The 24,230-nt window shown below is 41.6% G+C and overlaps 1 non-coding gene across 1 annotated transcript; it reads right to left on the reverse strand.

The window, feature by feature from the left end:
• Positions 1-23,463: 23,463 nt before the first annotated feature.
• On the reverse strand, positions 23,464-23,568 carry LOC123748692 (U6 spliceosomal RNA). The gene has a single exon (XR_006771798.1). It is a non-coding gene; the product is annotated as a U6 spliceosomal RNA (small nuclear RNA).
• Between the last annotated feature and the right edge of the window lie 662 nt (positions 23,569-24,230).

The following is a 24,230-nucleotide window of genomic DNA, read 5'->3' on the forward strand; positions in this document are numbered from 1 at the left end:
AGGTGACTGCTGTGGCCCCTGGGGTTGTTGAGCCGGTGTGTGTGGGTGTTGGGCCGTCGCCTGCGCTGCGTGTCGTGAAGGATGTCCCGGTGGAGGTCCATGTCCCGCTCCCGCCTGTGGATGTGATACCGGCTCCCGGGGACGTGGGTTCTGCTGTTTTGGAGGGGGTGCTTCGGCATGGTGAAGTGTCTGCCGTGTCTGTGTGCGTTGCCGACTGTGGTTCTGCTCTTTCCATCCCTTTGCAGAAGCATGCACGTCGGTGTTCTGAGGCGTTTTCCGTGGATGATGTAGACAGTGTTGGTGATGTGACCTCTGTGGACTCTTCGGACGGTGCAGATGTGGCCTGTGTGGATGTGAAGATGGTTGCCATGCCTGCGGAGGGGCCTGCTGGGCACGGTGTGTGGTGCGGCCTGTCTCGAAGCGTTCGCGGCAGGTTCGGAGTATGTCTCCCCTTTGTGGTGTGCCTTGGGAGGAGGTAGGGGAGTATGGTGCTCTGGCGTCCCCCGCTATGGATGATGGTGCTGTGCAGGGCTCCGAAGTTGCTACCTGTGCCCCCCCCCCCTCCTGCGTCACCTGCTGTTGGATCTCCGCAGTGGGGGGTTGTCCCTGATGATCGGGACCTCGTCGTGATGTTGCGGAAAGATGTGCGCCGGGGGGCCTCGGCTCCTGTGCCCGGTGGTCGGGTCGATGCCGCACCTGCATCCCCTGCGGTTTCCCCTCCTTCCTTGCTGCGGTCTGGGGGTTGCCTAGTCCCGTCTGCTGGGGTCGTGCCCTCTGAGGATCCGGTGTTGGGCCCTTATCGGGATGCCCGGGTGCTTCCGATCCCGTGGTGCTCGTCCACTATCTGGGTATCGTCGGAGAAGGAGTTTGTTTATAGGGTGCTGAATAGGGAATAGGATGTCTCAGCCGAGGGCGCTGCCTGGTGGCCGGCTGCCCGCTGACCTGTGGGTGATTTGGGAAGCATACTGCTTGCGCTTTCCGATACACAAGTTTCTGGAGAAGTATTAGTTCCCGTCTTGCGCACACTGCTACGCCGAGCATTGATCAGCTGCCGCCGTGACCACGACGCCCCGCCCCCTGGTGCGAGGTATCTCCCTCTAACGTCCGCCTCTGTTTTCGTCGCCACTCCTCTCTCAGCGGCCCGTCACATCTGCCGCTTTTGACTTTCTTCTCCTCCTAACCGTCAACGTGTCTCCTTACATCTGTGCTGGTGCAGTCATCGGGAGGGTTAACCCTTCATGCAAACTGCACCTATTCTCAAGAAGACGAAGAAGAAACCTAATCTGGCCCCACAGCTTTGCCTGTGTCTAGCACTTTAAGGAGATAGAGAACTTCAGCCTGCTGTATAATCACTTCAATCATCTTAGTCACAGTGCATGTATCAAGATGTGGAGGCATGTATCAAGATGTTCAAGATCAGGGACTTATATCTTGGCAGCAAAGTCGGTTGCCATTAGATCAGCCTTCTCCTGATTGCTAGTTGCAACAGTTCCATCCTCCCGGTTTAGAGGCAGGATCGTGTGCTCAGATAAATATGCCTGCCGATATTTGTACCGATCTTTATATAACTCTTTCATCAGTATACGACTGGTGAAAGAGTTTGCTTGGCTGTTCAAGTTCCCCTTGAGCAAGGCATTCCAATCAGTTGCTTCAAGATCTGAGTGAAATGCTGGCAAGTTCTCACAGTCAGAAAGCCTGATAGTTCGGACAGATGTTTCACCTCGATCTGTTGGGATAACCAGTGTAGTAAACACAGCCTGGTGGTCTGAAGAACCAACATATCCCGTAGGTTTGCAATGAACTTTGCTTGCCAGAAGGTGAGTTACGACAGGATCGAGGAACTTTTCCTCGATTCTGTTTAAAACCGAGGCATATTTTCGGTTTTAAAAGTCGTAATTTGAAAGTGCAAATAGGTGCAGAGAGTCAGAATTCAGCTCAAAAATGACGGTCAAGAGTCAAATTTCCGACTTTTCACATATTTTTAAAATTGCAGGGAGATTTGGGTAGGATATGACCCATCGCTGATTTAAATAATTGCCTTATTTTCGGTATAAAAATTCGTAATTTTTAACTGCAAATAGGTGCAGAGAGCCAGAATTCGGCTCAAAAATGACACTCAGGAGTCAAATTTCCGACATTTCACATATTTTGTAAACTTCAGTGAGGGTTTGGGCAAAATATGACCCATCGCCGTTTTCAATAATTGCTATATTTTCGGTATAAAAAGTCGTAATTTGAAGCTGCAAATAGGTGCAGAGTGCCAGAATTCACCTAACAAATGACGCTCAGGAGTCAAATATGCGACATTTCACATATTTTAAAACTGCAAGGGGGGGTTTGGGCAAAATATGACCCATCGCCGTTTTCAGTAATTGGCATATTTTCGGTATAAAAAGTCGTAATTTGAAACTGAAAATAGGAGCAGAGTGCCAGAATTCACCTAAAAAATGACGCTTAGGAGTCAAATTTCCGACATTTCGGATATTTTGAAAACTGCAGGGGGATTTGGGCAAAATATTGCCCATCGCTGTTTTCAATAATTGCCATATTTTCGGAGTAAAATATCGTATTGTTACGGCCATCTCGGTACGCAACGGGGTCCTTACTCTGATGTTGTTAGAGGAAGATATATGTATCCGTTCCCAAGCCAGTAGTGGCTATCAAGGGATGAGATCCGTGACGCAAGTAACTTAAAGGGAGTAGGGAAAGAAAGCTAAGAACTTAATATTATAATTATTACCATCACCGTTTAAATATATAAAATAAATGAGTGCACAAAGGGGAGGGGTATTAACACTTGACAAGGGGATTAATCCTCAATCGATGTCTTCTGCTGAAGACGCTGGTGCCACAACTCTTGGTGCCGAATCCTTGGTGCTCTCTTCGTGGCCTCACAATTAATTCTCCAAAGAAGTTGAGCCTACCCTGGCCACAGGTCAGCCAAAACACGGGTCCACTGGGGGCACCGCCGTGGAGGCCGTCAACCACACGTCCAGCTGGTCTGCTGGCAGGTTCTGAGCCCACAAGGCTGGTACGGCCACTCCACGGACGATAAAAGGGGAACGCCCTAGACAGGAGCTTCGTGTGACACCACAAGTCACTCTCCTGTCTTCAGTACCCCAGTGGATGATCGTCTCCAACAGTCGGTCCCGGGTAAATCCTTTTACTGCCACTCCACTGGCAGGCTAACACACCACAGTGTTCTTCCGGGGGGGACGACGTCACAACAGCTGCAGCAAGGTTCAAGGTATGGAGACTGGCTGCCTCGGGTAGACTGACTCAACCTTCAACACAGCAGTCCCAGGTCGGCTCTGTAAGCAGACACGTCATCAATAACTGGGACACTAAAACACCTCACTTACGGGCTCGGGCGCAAACACCTGACGTATCCAGTCCATAGATGGCGCTGTCGTCGGAGCACCACCTCACCAGAGGTCAGGAGCGGCTGTGTTGTGAGCTGCACAGGACTGGAAACTGGCCCTTGTGGCCGATATTCGCCGTCCTCATCCGGTGTCGTCGTTCGTTTGGCGGGGGTTTCGGGAGCTGACCCACAGATGGCGTGGTTGTCACTGCTCCAGGCTTGGACGCGGGATCCGGGTTCGTAACACGTATTTTTAAACTGAAAAAAGGTGCAGAGAGCCAGAACTTGGCTCAAAAATGACGCTCAGGATTCAAATTTCCGACATTTCACATATTTTGTAAACTGCAGAGGGGTTTGGGCTAAACATGAACAGTCGCTGTTTTCAGTAATTTGCATATTTTCGGTAAAAAAAATTAATTTCAAACTGCAAATAGGTGCAGAGAGCAAGAATTCGGCTTAAAAATGGCGCGCAATAGTCAAATTTCCGATATTTCATATAATTTGTAAACTGCAGGGAGATTTGGGCAAAATATGACCCGTCGCCGTTTTCCGTAATTAGCATATTTTCGGTTTTAAAAGTCGTTATATGAAACTGCAAATAGGTGCAGAGAGTCAGGATACGGCTCAAAAATGACAGTCAAGTCAAATTTCCGACTTTTCACATATTTTGAAAACTGCAGGGAGATTTGGGCAAAATATGACCCATCGATGATTTCAATAATTGTCTTATTTTCGGCATAAAAATTCGTAATTTTAAACTGCAAATAGGTGCAAAGATCCAGAATTTGGCTCAAAAATGACGCTCAGGAGTCAAATTTACGACATTTCACATATTTTATAAACTTCAGGGGGGTTTGGGCAAAATATGACCCATCACAGTTTTCTGTAATTAGCATATTTTCGGTATAAAAAGTCGTAATTTGAAACTGAAAATAGGTGCAGAGTGCCAGAATTCACCTAAAAAATTACGCTTAGGAGTCAAATTTCCGACATTTCGGATATTTTGAAAACTGCAGGGGGATTTGGGCAAAATATTGCCCATCGCTGTTTTCAATAATTGCCATATTTTCAGAATAAAATATCGTATTTTTAAACTGAAAAAAGGTGCAGAGAGCCAGAACTTGGCTCAAAAATGACGCTCAGGATTCAAATTTCCGACATTTCACATATTTTGTAAACTGCAGAGGGGTTTGGGCTAAACATGAACAGTCGCTGTTTTCAGTAATTTGCATATTTTCGGTAAAAAAAATTAATTTCAAACTGCAAATAGGTGCAGAGAGCAAGAATTCGGCTTAAAAATGGCGCTCAATAGTCAAATTTCCGATATTTCATATAATTTGTAAACTGCAGGGAGATTTGGGCAAAATATGACCCATCGCCGTTTTCCGTAATTAGCATATTTTCGGTTTTAAAAGTCGTTATATGAAACTGCAAATAGGTGCAGAGAGTCAGGATACGGCTCAAAAATGACAGTCAAGTCAAATTTCCGACTTTTCACATATTTTGAAAACTGCAGGGAGATTTGGGCAAAATATGACCCATCGATGATTTCAATAATTGTCTTATTTTCGGCATAAAAATTCGTAATTTTAAACTGCAAATAGGTGCAAAGATCCAGAATTTGGCTCAAAAATGACGCTCAGGAGTCAAATTTACGACATTTCACATATTTTATAAACTACAGGGGGGTTTGGGCAAAATATGACCCATCACAGTTTTCTGTAATTAGAATATTTTCGGTATAAAAATTCATAATTTGAAAATGCAAATAGGTGCAGAGAGCCAGAATTCGGCTGAAAAATGACGCTCAGGGGTCAAACTTCCAACATATCACACATCTTAAAACTGCAGGGGGGTTACCTTGAGGTTACCTTGAGGTGCATCCGGGGCTTAGCGTCCCCGCGGCCCGGTCGTCGACCAGGCCTCCTGGTTGCTGGACTGATCAACCAGGCTGTTGGACGCGGCTGCTCGCAGCTTGACGGATGAGTCACAGCCTGGTTGATCAGGTATCCTTTGGAGGTGCTTATCCAGTTCTCTCTTAAACACTGTGAGGGGTCGGCCAGTTATGCCCCTTATGTGTAGTGGAAGCGTCTTGAACAGTCTCGGGTCTCTGATATTGATAGAGTTCTCTCTCAGAGTACCTGTTGCACCTCTGCTTTTCAACGAGGGTATTCTGCACATCCTGCCATGTCTTCTGGTCTCGTGTGATGTTATTTCTATGTGCAGGTTTGGGACCAGCCCCACTAATATTTTCCACGTGTAAATTATTATGTATCTCTCCCGCCTGCGCTCAAGGGAGTACAGATTTAGGCTCTTTAGTCGGTCCCAATAGTTTAGGTGTTTTACTGAGTGGATTCTAGCAGTAAAGGATCTCTGCACGCTCTCCAGGTCAACAATTTCTCCAGCTTTGAAAGAGGCTGTCATTGTGCAGCAGTACTCCACTCTAGAGAGCACAAGCGTTTTGAAAAGTGTCATCATCGGTATAGCATCTCTAGTGTGAAAAGTTCTTGTTATCCAACCTGTCATTTTTCTTGCAGTTGTGACGGCTACTTTATTGTGTTCTTTAAAGGTAAGGTCTTCCGACATGAGTACACCCAGATTCTTTACATTGCCTTTTCGTTCTATGTTTTGATTTGCCTGAGTTTTGTACGTGGTTTCCGTTTTTATATTTTCATTTTTTCCATAGCGCATGAGCTGGAACGTATCTTCGTTAAACACCATATTATTTTCTGTAGCCCATAGAAAGACCTGATCTACATCTGACTGGAGGTTTGCCGTGTCCTCTATGTTGCCTACTCTCATGAAGATCCTAGTGTCATCTGCAAAGGATGATACAGTGCTATAGGTTGTTGTCACGATAATCTCTTTCAAGAGAGATTGAGCCTGCTCTTCCCTACAAAGTACGTAAATATACAAGATAATATAGAAGATACGTCCAGCAAGTATCGCCAAACGTTTTGCCCAGAGAGCAAATCGTACCCAGCACACAGTGACACCTGCTAGCTACCACCGCCGTAACCAGCAAACTGCTCGTCCTTTGCCTGCCTGTCGCTGATTGGCTGGTGTCCCGTCGCACCTGCCCTCCGCCCTCCACCACAAGTCGATGTCTGGGCTGCAGTGCTCCAGTATCTTCAGAATATCTCAGTGCTCCAAGCAGTTGACATCTCTCGCTGGTAGACTAAGCCTTGGCTTTCGTGTACTAAGGGAGGTGGCAGCTCGAAGCCAATATTCCAGTATTCATATTTTATTTTGCTATCACTGTAACTCACTTGTCTTAACGTAACTTTTCATTTGCCAGTGATTATTCATATTATTTTGTTTGTTGACTTGTCTTTCATATTTTATGTGCTTAACTTTATTCATGACTTGTTTTCCTAGAGTAATTAAAATTTCATTGTTAATTTACTTGTGTTTTGTGTGTCTTCCCATTACCTTACCACAGACGAAAGCTCCAGCTTTTCTCTTTTTTTTCTATTATGTGACGAGGCCCTGCCCCTAGCTTTTGAAACAGCCGAACACCAACGCTTTACCGTCACAGTTGTGTTCTTGTCTATGTCCGATATGAGGATGAGAAAAAGTACTGGAGCAAGCACAGTACCCTGGGGAACTGAGCTCTTCACGGTTGATGGGCTGGATTTTATTTTGTTGACTATTACACATTGGGTTCTGTTGGTCAGGAAATTGTAGATCCATTTGCCTATTTTTCCGGTAATTCCTTTTGAACGCATTTTATGTGCAATAACACCATGGTCACATTTATCAAAAGCTTTTGCGAAATCTGTGTAAATTACATCAGCGTTTTGTTTGTCTTCCATAGCATCTAATGCCATATCATAGTGGTCCAGCAACTGCGACAGGCAAGAGCGCCCTGTTCTGAAACCATGTTGTCCGGGGTTATGGAGATGCTGTGATTCCATGTATTTTGTGATCTTACTTCTTAGCACTCAAAATTTTTTATGATGTGCGATGTTAGTGCTATCGGTCTGTAATTTTTTGCCTCTGCCTTATTTCCTCCTTTATGAAGTGGTGCTAGCTCTGCTGTTTTTAGAACTGCTCTCAGAGTTCCAACTAGATTCATCAGTTTCTTCACAAATCCTTCTATTATTGCTATAATAATATTACTACAATCTGATTAGTTCAGTTTTGGTGCCCGTACTATACATTGGATATAAATTCTTTTTTTTTTTAGATATATACAAGAGTTGTTACATTCTTGTACAGCCACTAGTACGCGTAGCGTTTCGGGCAGGTCCCTGGAATACGATCCCCGCCGCGAAGAATCGTTGTTAAAACCAAGTACACATTCTACTGTTGCGTTAAACAGAGGCTACAGTTAAGGATTTGCGCCCAGTAAATCCTCCCCGGCCAGGATACGAACCCATGACAAAGCGCTCGCGGAACGTCAAGTGAGTGTCTTACCACTCCACCACAGAGACTGTAAACGTCTTGAACGTGTCTAGCGTAGGGTGACAAAGTTAATTCCCCAAATTATAAATCTTTCATATGAAGAAAGATTAACAGAGCGTAAATTAAATTCCCATAAAGTGGTATGGAAATTGATAGGGAGGAAGGAGGTAATAAAAATATGTGTTTGTTGGAGAAACAAATTGGCAAAATGATCAGGGAAAGAGAAGGGCCTCAAAATAACAATTCAATTAGGGTATATTACACTAACAATAGAAGTCTAAGAAACGAAATAAACGAGTTAAATGCTCTTGTCTGTACAGAAAAAAATAGATATTATTGCACTTACCGAAACGTGGATGAATGTAGAAAATAGAGAACTATTAGCTGAATATCAAATAAATGGATTTAAACTATTTCACACAGATAGATATATTAGACGAGGAGGGGGAGTAGCCATATATGTTAGGGACAATTTGAAATGTAGTCTCAAAGAGGGACTCAAAACTGAGCATCACACAGAAACTATTTGGATAGAATTAAACGAAAAAGCAAATAATATTATAATAGGAGTTATATATAGGCCACCAAATTTTTACAGAATGGAAGCAAAGCATCTATGGGATGAAATATCTAGAGCATCTAGATCTAACAGTATTTACGTCATGGGTGACTTTAATTTTAGTGGAATAAACTGGTTGAACAAAACAGAGAATAATGAAGCAGAAGATTTTCTAGAATTAATTGACGATTGCTTTCTTATGCAACACATTAAGGAACCAACGTGGGGAAATAATATTTTAGATTTAGTGTTAACTAACAGGGAAACACAAATTAAGGACATCGAAATAGGGAGTGAGCTAGGGAACAGTGATCATAAAGAAATCAGATATAGCATAGAATGGAATAGATCTGTAGGAGAAAATTCTGGTAAAGGGCCAGATTTTCGAAAAATTGATTTCAATAGCCTAAGAAATTTTTTTGGTCAAATAGATTGGAATGTCTTGGGTATGCGGTGTGGGTTAGACGTGAACCCAGTGATAGGTGACGTAAAAGGGGATTCCGATGTGGATTCAAAATACAACCTATTTAAAAATATTCTAAGCAAAACCCAGGAACGTAGTATACCATATAAATTGAATAGATTGAATATTAATGATCCAAAGTGGATAACAAAGGATCTGAAGAACCTTATAGGTAAAAAGAGATCGTGGTACAAAAGGATTAAGAATGGGGAAGTCAGTTTAGAACAGGAATTCTTACAACTGGTTAGAAATGTTAAAATGAGATAAGGAAAACAAAAAGAAACTACGAAGTTCACAAAGCAGGGCAAGCGAAGAAAAATCCTAAAGGGTTTTTTCAGTTATATAGAACTAAGACTAGGGAAAGGATAGGTCCATTATAAACTGAGACAGGTCAAATAACGGATAATGACGAGAAGAGTAGTATTTTTAAGGGGGCGTCTGGTTGGCATCTGGCACCAAAAATGCAAAAATGAAAACTCGTTCGATTTCAATCAAACTTTTTTGACAAGTTCTATATGAAAAGTGTTTCATCTGGTCCAAGGTTCAGCATCGTAGCATAAATAGGAAGGGAGAAAAAAAATATTGAAGTAGTTGTGAAAATTATGCAAAAATGGTCAAAATCGATTATCAATCAAAAGTGTCAACTGAAATCATAACTACGACTCTTTGCTATCACAATAGCATATATTAAACAAATATTATAATTAGTTTAATTGGAAAACATATAAAAAAAAAATAAAAAAAAAAATTAATATTTTTTTTATTTTTTTTTTTTTGGGCGATTTGCATCAAACTTACACACCTGAATGTACGTAAGCCTATCTATAAGGATGCCAATTTTGGAGAAAATTAGTTGATGTCATCCTCAGCCACAGATTTTAGAACCTTAGACTTTATTCATTTCTGTTTTTTTTCTCAATTGACACAAACGTTTAGAAAACTGATTCCTTTTTTATTCAATTTACATGAAACTTACACAGTATATGTGGAGGGCATGGCTCTACATTGGGGGGCTTTCATTTTTCTCTAAGTTCATTTATTGATTTTATAATAGCAATAAACATGCCATATTTGCAAAAAAATTTGGGGAACTTTGAACATTTGTATTAGGAAAACTAAAGATGTTTTGGAAATTCTAAATCCCCAAATCCTTTATTATATGCTAATGTGTCAGAAAAGTGTCACAGAATAATTATATCTGAAACGTGTGTTCTGAAGTGTGGACTTGAAAATGTGTAAAAAACCTTGAAAAAAAAAATCCCTTTCTATTTACGCTGCAGTACTGAAACTTGGGACAATTTAAGCACTTTTCATATACAACTAAAAAATTATTATTGGTTGACATTGAACAACTTTCACTATAATAACCAGGCGCCTCCTTAATAAGTATTTTATATCTGTATTTACTAAAGAGGAACTTAACAATATGCCTTCAGCCGAACAAGTCTATGTGGGTGGAGACGAGGGCAGGTTCACCAGTAAAACTAAAACCAAACAAATCCCCAGGGCCGGAAGAAGTGTTTGCCAGGGTGTTTAAAGAATGCAAACAGGAGCTTTCCGAGCCACTGTCTACCATATTTAATAAATCAATAGAGTTAGGTAGAGTGCCAGAGTCATGGAAAATAGCTAATGTGGTACCAATTTTTAAGAAAGGAGATAGATCACTTGCGCCAAACTATCGGCCAATTAACCTAACGTCTATTGTGGGAAAATTACTTAAGAACATAAGAACAAAGGTAACTGCAGAAGGCCTATTGGCCCATACGAGGCAGCCCCTATCTATAACCACCCAATCCCACTCATATACATGTCCAACCCGCGCTTGAAACAATCGAAGGACCCCACCTCCACAACGTTACGCGGCAATTGGTTCCACAAATCAACAACCCTGTTACTGAACCAGTATTTACCCAAGTCTTTCCTAAATCTAAACTTATCCAATTTATACCCATTGTTTCGTGTTCTGTCTTGTGTTGATATTTTTAATACCCTATTAATATCTCCCCCCTGTTATGTCCATTCATCCACTTGTAAACCTCTATCATGTCACCCCTAACTCTTCGCCTTTTCCAGTGAATGCAACTTAAGCTTTGTTAATCTTTCTTTGTATGAAAGATTTCTAGTTTGGGGAATTAACTTAGTCATCCTACATTGGACACGTTCAAGTGAATTTATATCCATTATATAATACGGCGACCAAAACTGAACTGCATAATATAAATGGGGCCTAACCAGAGCAAGATAGTCTAACCAGAATCTAACTTGAATCGATAATTGCAAATACAATTCGTCTTCATCTTGAAAAACATACATTAATAAATGAGTCGCAACATGGTTTTACAAATGGCCGTTCATGCTTAACAAATTTGCTATCTTTTTATTCCAGCATAGTTAAGTCGGTTGATAGTGGTAAGGATTGTGATGTTGAGTACCTTGACTTTAGCAAATCTTTTGATACAGTGCCACATGAAAGACTGATTAAAAAAATAGAGGCTCATGGTATTAGGGGTGCTATATTAAGTTGGATTAGGGCATTGCTATTCCATAGGAAACAGAGAATTAGTATAAATGGGGTTAAGTCAGAGTAGGATAATGTTGTTAGTGGAGTGCCTCAAGGCCCTGTCCTGGGACTTCTGTTGTTTATTATATATATAAATGATTTAGATTCAGGTTTGAGTAGCAACATCTGCAAATTTGCAGATGATACAAAAATCGGTAGAGAAATTAACACGGAAGAAGACTCACTATCACTTCAAGTTGATCTAAATAGGGTTTAGAAATGGTCAAAAGATTGGCAGATGCAGGTTAATGCTGATAAATGTAAAGTTCTGAGGCTAGGTAATGATGATAGAGTTATATGATACGAGCTAGATGGTGTTGAGCTTGCGAAGTCGGATTGCGAAAGGGATCTAGGAGTTATGATTAGTAAGAATTTAAAACGAAAAGATCAATGCATGAATGTTCGTAATAAGGCAAATAGGACACTGGGATTTATTAATCGATAAAGTTTAATATAGCACCTCCAATAAAATAAGCATCTATCTTTTTAATCAGTCTTTCATGTGGCACTGTATCAAAAGCTTTGCTAAAGTCAAGGTACACAACATCACAATATTTCCACTATCAACTGCCTCAACTATGCTAGAATAAAAAGATAACAAATTTGTTAAACATGAACGGTCATTTATAAAACCATGTTGCAACTCAATTATTAATTTATGTTTTTCAAGATGATGACGAATTTTATTTGCAATTATAGATTCGAGTAACTTTCCCTCAATAGACGTTAGGCTAATTGGTCGATAGTTTGACGCAAGTGATCTATCTCCTTTCTTAAAAACTGGTATCACATTAGCAACTTTCCATACCTCTGGCACTCTGCCTGACTCTATTAATTTATTAAATATGGTATACAGTGGGTCGCAAAGCTCCTCTTTGCGTTCTTTAAGCACCCTGGGGATTTGTATGGTTTGAGTTTTACTATTTGTTTAAGAACATCCTCCCTGGTAACTGCTAACCTGTCCTTGTCCCCACCCACATAGACTTGTTCGGCTGAAGGCATATTGTTAAGTTCCTGTTTAGTAAATACATAAGAACATAAGAACAAAGGCGACTGAAGAAGGCATATTGGCCCATACGAGGCAGCTCCTATTTATAACCACCCAATCCCACTCATATACATGTCCAACCCATGCTTGAAACAATCGAGGGACCCCACCTCCACAATGTTACGCGGCAATTGGTTCCACAAATCAACAACCTTGTTACTGAACCAGTATTTACCCAAGTCTTTCCTAAATCTAAACTTATCCAATTTATCCCCATTGTTTCGTGTTCTGTCTTGTGTTGATACTTTTAATACCCTATTAATATCCCCTTTGTTATGTCCATTCATCCACTTGTAAACCTCTATCATGTCACCCCTAACTCTTCGCCTTTCCAGTGAATGCAACTTAAGCTTTGTTAATCTTTCTTCATATGATAGATTTCTAATTTGGGGAATTAACTTAGTCATCCTACGCTGGACACGTTCAAGTGAATTTATATCCATTCTATAATATGGCGACCAAAACTGAACTGCATAATCTAAATGGGGCCTAATCAGAGCAAGATATAGCTTAAAATCCATACCAGGTGTCTTGTTACTAACGCTGCGATTAATAAATCCGAGTGTCCGATTTGCCTTATTACGAACATTCATGCATTGATCCATTTGTTTTAAATTCTTACTAATCATAACTCCCAGATCCCTTTCGCAATCCGACTTCGCAATCTCAACACCATCTAGCTCGTATCTTGTAACTCTATCATCATTACCTAGCCTCAGAACTTTACATTTATCAGCATTTAACTGCATCTGCCAATTCTTTGACCATTTCAAAACCCTATCTAGATCAACTTGAAGTGATAGTGAGTCCTCCTCCGAATTAATTTCCCTACCGATTTTCGTATCATTGGCTAATTTGCAAATGTTGCTACTCAAACCTGAATCTAAATCATTTATATATACTATAAACAACAGAGGTCCCAGGACAGAGCCATGAGGCACTCCACTTACAACATTTTCCCACTCTGACTTGACTCCATTTATACTAACTCTGTTTCCTTTGGTTTAGCCATGCCCTAATCCAGCTTAATATAGCACCCCGAATACCATGAGCCTCTATCTTTTTAATCAGTCTTTCATGTGGCACTGTATCAAAAGCTTTGCTAAAGTCAAGGTACACAACATCACAATCCTTACCACTATCTACTGCCTCAACTACGCTAGAATAAAAAGATAACAAATTTGTTAAACATGAACGGCCATTTATAAAACCATTTTGCGACTCAATTATTAATTTATGTTTTTCAAGATGAAGACGTATTTTATTTGCTATTATAGATTCGAGTAACTTTCCCACAATAGACGTTAGGCTAATTGGTCAATAGTTAGACGCAAGTGATCAATCTCTTTTCTTAAAAACTGGAATCACATTAGCAACTTTCCAAAACACTGGCGCTCTGCCTGACTCTATTGATTTATTAAATATGGTTGACAGTGGGTCACAAAGCTCCTCTTTACATTCTTCAAGCACCCTGGCAAACACTTCATCCGGCCCTGGGGATTTGTTTGGTGTAAGTTTTACTATTTGTTTAAGAACATCCTCCCTGGTAACTGCTAAACTCGTCAACCTGTCCTCGTCCCCACCCACATAGACTTGTTCGCCTGAAGGCATATTGTTAAGTTTCTCTTTAGTAAATACAGATGCAAAATATTTATTAAAAATACTACTCAACTCTTCATCACTATCTGTTATTTGACCTGTCTCAGTTTTTAATGGACCTATCGGAAATTAATTGCGGTAGGGAAATTAATTCGGAGGAGGACTCACTATCACCTCAAGTTGATCTAGATAGGGTTTTGAAATGGTCAAAGGATTGGCAGATGCAGTTTAATGCTGATAAATGTAAAGTTCTGAGGTTAGGTAATGATAGAGTTAGAAGATACGAGCTAGATGGTGTTGAGATTGCGAAGTCGGATTGCGAAAAAGATCTGAGAGTTATGATTAGTAAGAATTTAAAACAAAAGGATCAATGCATAAATGTTCATAATAAGGCAAATCGGACACTTGGATTTATTAATCGCAGCGTTAGTAACAAGACACCTGGTGTGGTTCTCAAGCTATATCTTGCACTAGTTAGGCCCCATTTAGATTATGCAGTTCAGTTTTGGTCGCCAATCCTGTTTTGTTCAACCAGTTTATTCCACTAAAATTAAAGTCACCCATGACTTGGAGAACGAGTGCTGTAGTGCGCCTGCAGCGAGGAAATCAGCGAGGAACGGCGGAGCGCAGGCCCCTCCGGCTGCTCAGAAAGTTAAGGCGGTATCGAAGCGAATTTTGGTTGTGGGAGATTCCCAGGTGAGGTATTTAGACAGAACCTTTTGTGCCAGTGATAGGGGGAACAGATAAAGGGTTTGCTATCCGGGAGCTGGAATTGGTGATATTGTTGAAAACATGAATGATATTATGACGAGAAATGGGAACAAACCCATTATTTGTATTAGTGCAGGGGGTAATGATGTTGGGCGAGCTAGGAGTGAGGAACTAATACAGAGATTTAGGACAGCCATTGAATTAGTTAGGAGCAAGGGAGGAATCCCGATCATATGTGGCATTCTTCCAAGAAAGGGAGTGGGAAATGAATGGATGTCGAGGGCACTTGGTGTCAATTGCCGGCTGGAAAGATATTGCAAATCAAATGCAATATCTTTCATAGACAACTGGGAACGCTTCTATGGAAGAAATGAAATGTATGCTCGTGATGGGGTGCATCTATCGAGGGCTGGGGTTGTTGCTGTTGCGAACTCGTTGGAACCAGTGGTTAGAGGTGTTTGTTTGGGTTTAAACTGTTAGTAGATAGTGGCATGGGAATTGATTTGGAGGAAGGAGGTAATAAAAGTATGTGTTCGTGGGAGAAAAGAATTGGCAAAATGATCAGGGAAAGAAAAGGGCCTCAAAATAACAATTCACTTATGATATATTACACTAACAGTAGAAGTCTAAGAAATAAAATTAATGAATTAAATGCTCTTGTCTGCACAGAAAAAATAGATATTATTGCACTTACCGAAACGTGGATGAATGTAGAAAATAGAGAACAATTAGCTAAATATCAGATAAATGGATTTAAACTATTTCACACAGATAGATATACTAGACGAGGAGGGGGAGTAGCCATACATGTTAGGGAAATTTGAAATGTAGCTCAAAGAGGGAATCAAAACTGAGCCACACACAGAAACTATTTGGATAGAATTAAACGAAAAAGCAAATAATATTATAATAGGAGTTATATATAGGTCACCAAATTTAGACAGAATGGAAGCAAAGCATCTATGGGATGAAATATCTAAAGCATCTAGATCTAGCAGTATTTATGTCAAGGGTGACTTTAATTTTAGTGGAATAAACTGGGTGAACAAAACAGGGAATAGTGAAGCAGAAGATTTTCTAGAATTAATTGACGATTGCTTTCTTACGCAACACATTAAGGAACCAACGCGGGAAAATAATATTTTAGATTTAGTGTTAACTAACAGGGAAACACAAATTAATGACATCGAAATAGAGAGTGAGCTAGGGAACAGTGACCACAAAGTAATCAGATTTAGCATAGAATGGAATAGACCTGTAGGAGAAAATTCTGTTAAAGTGCCAGATTTTCGAAAAGCTGATTTTAATAGCCTAAGAAATTTTTTGGGTCAAATAGATTGGAAAGTCTTGGGTATGGGGTGTGGGCCGGTTTTAGAGCGAGACATGAACCCAGCGACAGGTGACGTAAATGGGGATTTCGATGTGAATTCAATATATAACTTATTTAAGAATATTCTAAACAAAGCACAGGAACGTAGTATACCATACAAATTGAATAGATCGAATACTAATGACCCAAAGTGGATAACAAAGAATTTGAAGAACCTTATAGGTAAAAAGAGAGCTTGGTACAAAAGGATTAAAAATGGGGAGGTCACTTTAGAACAGGAATTCGTACAACTGGTTAGAAATGTTAAAAAAGAGATAAGGAAAGCAAAAAGAAACTATGAAGTTCGCATAGCAGGGCAAGCAAAGACAAATCCTAAAGGTTTTTTTCAGTTATATCGTACTAAGACTAGGAAAAGGATAGGTCCATTAAAAACTGAGACAGGTCAAATAACAGATAGTGATGAAGAGATGAGTAGTATTTTTAATAAATATTTTGTATCTGTATTTACTAAAGAGGAACTTAACAATATGCCTTCAGCCGAACAAGTCTATGTGGGTGGGGACGAGGACAGGTTGACGAGTTTAACAGTTACTAGGGAGGATGTTCTTAAACAAATAGTAAAACTCAAACAAAACAAATCCCCAGGGCCGGATGAAGTGTTTGCCGTGGTGCTTAAAGAATGCAAAGAGGAGCTTTGTGACCCACTGTCAACCATATTTAATAAATCAATAGAGTCAGGCAGAGTGCCAGAGTTTTTGAAAGTTGCTAACGTGATACTAGTTTTTAAGAAAGGAGATAGATCACTTGCGTCTAACTATCGACCAATTAGCCTAACGTCTATTGTGGGAAAGTTACTCGAATCTATAATAGCAAACAAAATTCGTCTTCATCTTGAAAAACATAAATTAATAATTGAGTCGCAACATGGTTTTATAAATGGCCGTTCATGTTTAACAAATTTGTTATCTTTTTATTCTAGCATGTGCCGGCGGTGGGGTGGTTCAAATAGCCTCGGCTATCACTTCATTTTGTCCGGTCGTGATGGTCAAGTGGATTAAGGCGTCTTGTACATACCAGTTGCGTTGCTCCTGGGAGTATGGGTTCGAGTCACTTCTGGGGTGTGAGTTTTCAGTTGCATATTGTCCTGGGGACCATTCAGGCTTGTTGGCATTTGTGTTCCTCCCGTGTGCCCCAAAGAATGAGGTGATTTGGTAAAATGCTATGCCCAAGATTACTATCCGAGTGCCGGCGGTGGGGTGGTTCAAATAGCCTCAGCTATCACCTCATTTTGTCCGGTCGTGATGGTCAAGTGGATTAAGGCGTCTTGTACATACCAGTTGCGTTGCTCCTGGGAGTATGGGTTCGAGTCACTTCTGGGGTGTGAGTTTTCAGTTGCATATTGTCCTGGGGACCATTCAGGCTTGTTCGCATTTGTGTTCCTCACGTGTGCCCCAAAGAATGAGGTGATTTGGTAAAATGCTATGCCCAAGATTACTATCCGAGTGCCGGCGGTGGGGTGGTTCAAATAGCCTCGGCTATCACCTCATTTTGTCCGGTCGTGATGGTCAAGTGGAATAAGGCGTCTTGTACATACCAGTTGCGTTGCTCCTGGGAGTATGGGTTCGAGTCACTTCTGGGGTGTGAGTTTTCAGTTGCATATTGTCCTGGGGACCATTCAGGCTTGTTGGCATTTGTGTTCCTCACGTGTGCCCCAAAGAATGAGGTGATTTGGTAAAATGCTATGCCCAAGATTACTATCCGAGTGCCGGCGGTGGGGTGGTTCAAATAGCCTCGGCTATCACCTCATTTTGTCCGGTCGTGATGGTCAAGTGGATTAAGGCGTCTTGTACATACCAGTTGCATTGCTCCTGGGAGTATGGGTTCGAGTCACTTCTGGGGTGTGAGTTTTCAGTTGCATATTGTCCTGGGGACCATTCAGGCTTGTTCGCATTTGTGTTCCTCACGTGTGCCCCAAAGAATGAGGTGATTTGGTAAAATGCTATGCCCAAGATTACTATCCGAGTGCCGGCGGTGGGGTGGTTCAAATAGCCTCGGCTATCACCTCATTTTGTCCGGTCGTGATGGTCAAGTGGATTAAGGCGTCTTGTACATACCAGTTGCGTTGCTCCTGGGAGTATGGGTTCGAGTCACTTCTGGGGTGTGAGTTTTCAGTTGCATATTATCCTGGGGACCATTCAGGCTTGTTCGCATTTGTGTTCCTCACGTGTGCCCCAAAGAATGAGGTGATTTGGTAAAATGCTATGCCCAAGATTACTATCCGAGTGCCGGCGATGGGGTGGTTCAAATAGCCTCGGCTATCACCTCATTTTGTCCGGTCGTGATGGTCAAGTGGATTAAGGCGTCTTGTACATACCAGTTGCGTTGCTCCTGGGAGTATGGGTTCGAGTCACTTCTGGGGTGTGAGTTTTCAGTTGCATATTGTCCTGGGGACCATTCAGGCTTGTTCGCATTTGTGTTCCTCACGTGTGCCCCAAAGAATGAGGTGATTTGGTAAAATGCTATGCCCAAGATTACTATCCGAGTGCCGGCGGTGGGGTGGTTCAAATAGCCTCGGCTATCACCTCGTTTTGTCCGGTCGTGATGGTCAAGTGGATTAAGGCGTCTTGTACATACCAGTTGCGTTGCTCCTGGGAGTATGGGTTTGAGTCACTTCTGGGGTGTGAGTTTTCAGTTGCATATTGTCCTGGGGACCATTCAGGCTTGTTCGCATTTGTGTTCCTCACGTGTGCCCCAAAGAATGAGGTGATTTGGTAAAATGCTATGCCCAAGATTACTACCCGAGTGCTGGCGGTGGGGTGGTTCAAATAGCCTCGGCTATCACCTCATTTTGTCCGGTCGTGATGGTCAAGTAGATTAAGGCGTCTTGTACATACCTGTTGCGTTGCTCCTGGGAGTATGGGTTCGAGTCACTTCTGGGGTGTGACTTTTCTGTTGCATATTGTCCTGGGGACCATTCAGGCTTGTTCGCATTTGTGTTCCTCACGTGTGCCCCAAAGAATGAGGTGATTTGGTAAAATGCTATGCCCAAGATTACCATCCGAGTGCCGGCGGTGGGGTGGTTCAAATAGCCTCGGCTATCACCTCATTTTGTCCGGTCGTGATGGTCAAGTGGATTAAGGCGTCTTGTACATACCAGTTGCATTGCTCCTGGGAGTATGGGTTCGAGTCACTTCTGGGGTGTGAGTTTTCAGTTGCATATTGTCCTGGGGACCATTCAGGCTTGTTCGCATTTGTGTTCCTCACGTGTGCCCCAAAGAATGAGGTGATTTGGTAAAATGCTATGCCCAAGATTACTATCCGAGTGCCGGCGGTGGGGTGGTTCAAATAGCCTCGGCTATCACCTCATTTTGTCCGGTCGTGATGGTCAAGTGGATTAAGGCGTCTTGTACATACCAGTTGCGTTGCTCCTGGGAGTATGGGTTCGAGTCACTTCTGGGGTGTGAGTTTTCAGTTGCATATTATCCTGGGGACCATTCAGGCTTGTTCGCATTTGTGTTCCTCACGTGTGCCCCAAAGAATGAGGTGATTTGGTAAAATGCTATGCCCAAGATTACTATCCGAGTGCCGGCGATGGGGTGGTTCAAATAGCCTCGGCTATCACCTCATTTTGTCCGGTCGTGATGGTCAAGTGGATTAAGGCGTCTTGTACATACCAGTTGCGTTGCTCCTGGGAGTATGGGTTCGAGTCACTTCTGGGGTGTGAGTTTTCAGTTGCATATTGTCCTGGGGACCATTCAGGCTTGTTCGCATTTGTGTTCCTCACGTGTGCCCCAAAGAATGAGGTGATTTGGTAAAATGCTATGCCCAAGATTACTATCCGAGTGCCGGCGGTGGGGTGGTTCAAATAGCCTCGGCTATCACCTCATTTTGTCCGGTCGTGATGGTCAAGTGGATTAAGGCGTCTTGTACATACCAGTTGCGTTGCTCCTGGGAGTATGGGTTTGAGTCACTTCTGGGGTGTGAGTTTTCAGTTGCATATTGTCCTGGGGACCATTCAGGCTTGTTCGCATTTGTGTTCCTCACGTGTGCCCCAAAGAATGAGGTGATTTGGTAAAATGCTATGCCCAAGATTACTACCCGAGTGCTGGCGGTGGGGTGGTTCAAATAGCCTCGGCTATCACCTCATTTTGTCCGGTCGTGATGGTCAAGTAGATTAAGGCGTCTTGTACATACCTGTTGCGTTGCTCCTGGGAGTATGGGTTCGAGTCACTTCTGGGGTGTGACTTTTCTGTTGCATATTGTCCTGGGGACCATTCAGGCTTGTTCGCATTTGTGTTCCTCACGTGTGCCCCAAAGAATGAGGTGATTTGGTAAAATGCTATGCCCAAGATTACCATCCGAGTGCCGGCGGTGGGGTGGTTCAAATAGCCTCGGCTATCACCTCATTTTGTCCGGTCGTGATGGTCAAGTGGATTAAGGCGTCTTGTACATACCAGTTGCGTTGCTCCTGGGAGTATGGGTTCGAGTCACTTCTGGGGTGTGACTTTTCTGTTGCATATTGTCCTGGGGACCATTCAGGCTTGTTCGCATTTGTGTTCCTCACGTGTGCCCCAAAGAATGAGGTGATTTGGTAAAATGCTATGCCCAAGATTACTATCCGAGTGCCGGCGGTGGGGTGGTTCAAATAGCCTCGGCTATCACCTCATTTTGTCCGGTCGTGATGGTCAAGTGGATTAAGGCGTCTTGTACATACCAGTTGCGTTGCTCCTGGGAGTATGGGTTCGAGTCACTTCTGGGGTGAGTTTTCAGTTGCATATTGTCCTGGGGACCATTCAGGCTTGTTCGCATTTGTGTTCCTCACGTGTGCCCCAAAGAATGAGGTGATTTGGTAAAATGCTATGCCCAAGATTACTATCCGAGTGCCGGCGGTGGGGTGGTTCAAATAGCCTCGGCTATCACCTCATTTTGTCCGGTCGTGATGGTCAAGTGGATTAAGGCGTCTTGTACATACCAGTTGCGTTGCTCCTGGGAGTATGGGTTCGAGTCACTTCTGGGGTGTGAGTTTTCAGTTGCATATTGTCCTGGGGACCATTCAGGCTTGTTCGCATTTGTGTTCCTCATGTGTGCCCCAAAGAATGAGGTGATTTGGTAAAATGCTATGCCCAAGATTACTATCCAAGTGCCGGCGGTGGGGTGGTTCAAATAGCCTCGGCTATCACCTCATTTTGTCCGGTCGTGATGGTCAAGTGGATTAAGGCGTCTTGTACATACCAGTTGCGTTGCTCCTGGGAGTATGGGTTCGAGTCACTTCTGGGGTGTGAGTTTTCAGTTGCATATTGTCCTGGGGACCATTCAGGCTTGTTCGCATATATATATATATATATATATATATATATATATATATATATATATATATATATATATATGTATATATATATATATATATATGTCGTACCTAGTAGCCAGAACTCACTTCTCAGCCTACTATTCAAGGCCCGATTTGCCTAATAAGCCAAGTTTTCCTGATTTAATATATTTACTATAATTTTTTTCTTATGAAATGATAAAGCTACCCTTTTCTCTATGTATGAGGTCATTTTTTTTTTATTGGAGTTAAAATTAACGTAGATATATGACCGAACCTAACCAACCCTACCTAACCTAACCTAACCTATATTTATAGGTAAGGTTAGGTTAGGTAGCCAAAGAAAGCTAGGTTAGGTTAGGTTAGGTAGGTTAGGTAGACGAAAAAACATTAATTCATGAAAACTTGGCTTATTAGGCAAATCGGGCCTTGAATAGTAGGCTGAGAAGTGCGTTCTGGCTATTAGGTACGACATATATATATATATGTATATATATATATATATATATATATATATATATATATATATATATATATATGTATATATATATATATATATATATATATATATATATATATATATATATATATATATATATATATATATATATATATATATATATATATATATATATATTGGTGTATACTGGCAGCAAGTTTTCTTTCAAACATGTTTCATTGAATATGACCGCATATTCTGTATTTATTATTTTCTGGTTTAGGGCTTCTATCCCTCTAACTATTTTCTTAGCATCAGGGCTTAATTGAAATAGGAGTTCTCCAAAACTCATTTTCGTACTTTTAAGGTGAAGAAAAGAAGTGATTTACTATAGAGTATATTACACTTATTTGTATAATTTGCACGACGTTTCGAACCTCCATGGTTCATTCTCAAGTGAACAGATCTTACAATACTAGTTGATTTTATACCCGCATTAGGTCAGGTGATAATACAATGAAGGTGAAAACATGGGGGGATACATAAGGGATAAACATAGGGGCTGCAGAAGGCTTATTGGCCCATACGAGGCATCTCCTATCTAAACACAAAGATTAATCCAGTGTAATTGGCCTGTTATGTTGGACATTGTCTTCTGTGTTGGCATCGATATGTTCTTGTCTTGTCCTTACTCTCATGGTGGGTAGAGTAAATAGTTCCGTGATTTGGGTGTTCATGGTAGGTCGCTCTATTCTTATGTGAATTGCCTCAAGAATTTGTAATCTTCTTGAATCTTGGGTTTTGTCTATTATGCAAGTATTCTTGTTCAACATTTCCCTTGTTAGAGTAATGTCATGGGCTTGTCTCATGTGATTCCTAGGGGCACCAGATTGAAGATGGCATGTCAAACGCCTCGTCAGCTTGGTCGACGTCATACCTATGTACTTACATTGAAGGTTACATCCTTCGTGGGGGCAAGTGTACATGTATACGGCTTGTCGTGGCTGTGAAAAAGGGAACGTAAGAAGCCGACGATGTGCGCCAAGCAGGGCAGAGCCTAGGGGAAGGAATAGCAGTTGGAGGTAAGGGCCCCAAACCTAATGATAGATGAGGTTAAATTAAATAGAATACTATTACGTAGTAAGAAACAACAATGGCGAAGGAACAAGAAGAGTAAATTAGCCCAGAAGGCCGAATGGCCAAAGAACGTTAGCGACCGTATGGCCAACATCATGCTGGCTGACTGACTACTGACCAACCACGTGATGGCCAACATCATGCTGACTGACTGGCTTATGCTTGCCGTATGGCAAGCATAAGCCAGTCAGCGTACACTCGCCACCATAAAGATTGTAACGAGCTGGCTGAAATAACTGCATGCCGGGCAGGCTACTGCCGAAACGGGTGTAGCAAGCACAAAGAAGTAACACTGCTCTGAGCTGTAAATAAGAGTTAGAATTAATATAAATATAGTACAGTAAATAACCAACGGCGCACAGGAAGATCCACGGCAGAAGTAGTATGTCCGACTGCAGGCAAATTTGCTCAAAATAAGACTGGAATAAGCTGACTATTAAGAATAGCCGAAGTTAAGACATACACCTGGAAAAGCCAAACTGCGAATTTGCAAAATTAATACAGCACAAAGCTTAGGCTGGGATGAAAGGTGGAACGCTTCAAGAGTTTGCATGACAACATGCGCGAGGCCATGCTAAACTTCTCTGTAGCATTCCAAATTTATCTTATGTACTGCCGAAACGAGTGAAGAATGGGTGGTCAAAATAATGCACAATATTTAGAATATATAATGAGGGAAATACGAGAGTAATAGGACAAAATAACCAGAGGAAAAAAAAAATGGGGGGGGGGGTGGACCCAACCCGAATGCACTGCAACTAGCGCACCCTAGCTAAAATTAACTTAATGGCGCAAAGGCAATAAGCAATAGTTTAATACAAATCCTAATTGAAAGACCCATAATATAACAAATTAAACGTGAAGCTTAAGCAAAGCGTAAATTGCTGGAAAAAATTGCCGTGTTAAATACGAATCATAATTGCAAGTCCAATAATAAAATTTATAGGCATGAGACGTAAGCAATGCTATAAATTGCAGAATAGTAATACAACTCATAACTGAAAGTCTATCAATCATAAATTATATTTTATAAATTGAAATTGAAATAAGTTTATTGATGTAAAATACACACAAAGGGATGAGGTAGCTCAAGCTATTCTCACCCCATTCAGTACATCGTGTTAATACATACATATACACATATCACAAACAATGAACATATTACCAAACATTCTGAGAGATAAACATCTACATTCTACATTTATTATCTATATTTTATAAATGGTCACCAATAATATAAATTATAGATCACCATAACGGCGGACCGCACAACAACAGGGCGTCAAAGCT

Source organism: Procambarus clarkii, chromosome 58 (assembly GCF_040958095.1).
Source record: "Procambarus clarkii isolate CNS0578487 chromosome 58, FALCON_Pclarkii_2.0, whole genome shotgun sequence".
NCBI lineage: Eukaryota > Metazoa > Arthropoda > Malacostraca > Decapoda > Cambaridae > Procambarus > Procambarus clarkii.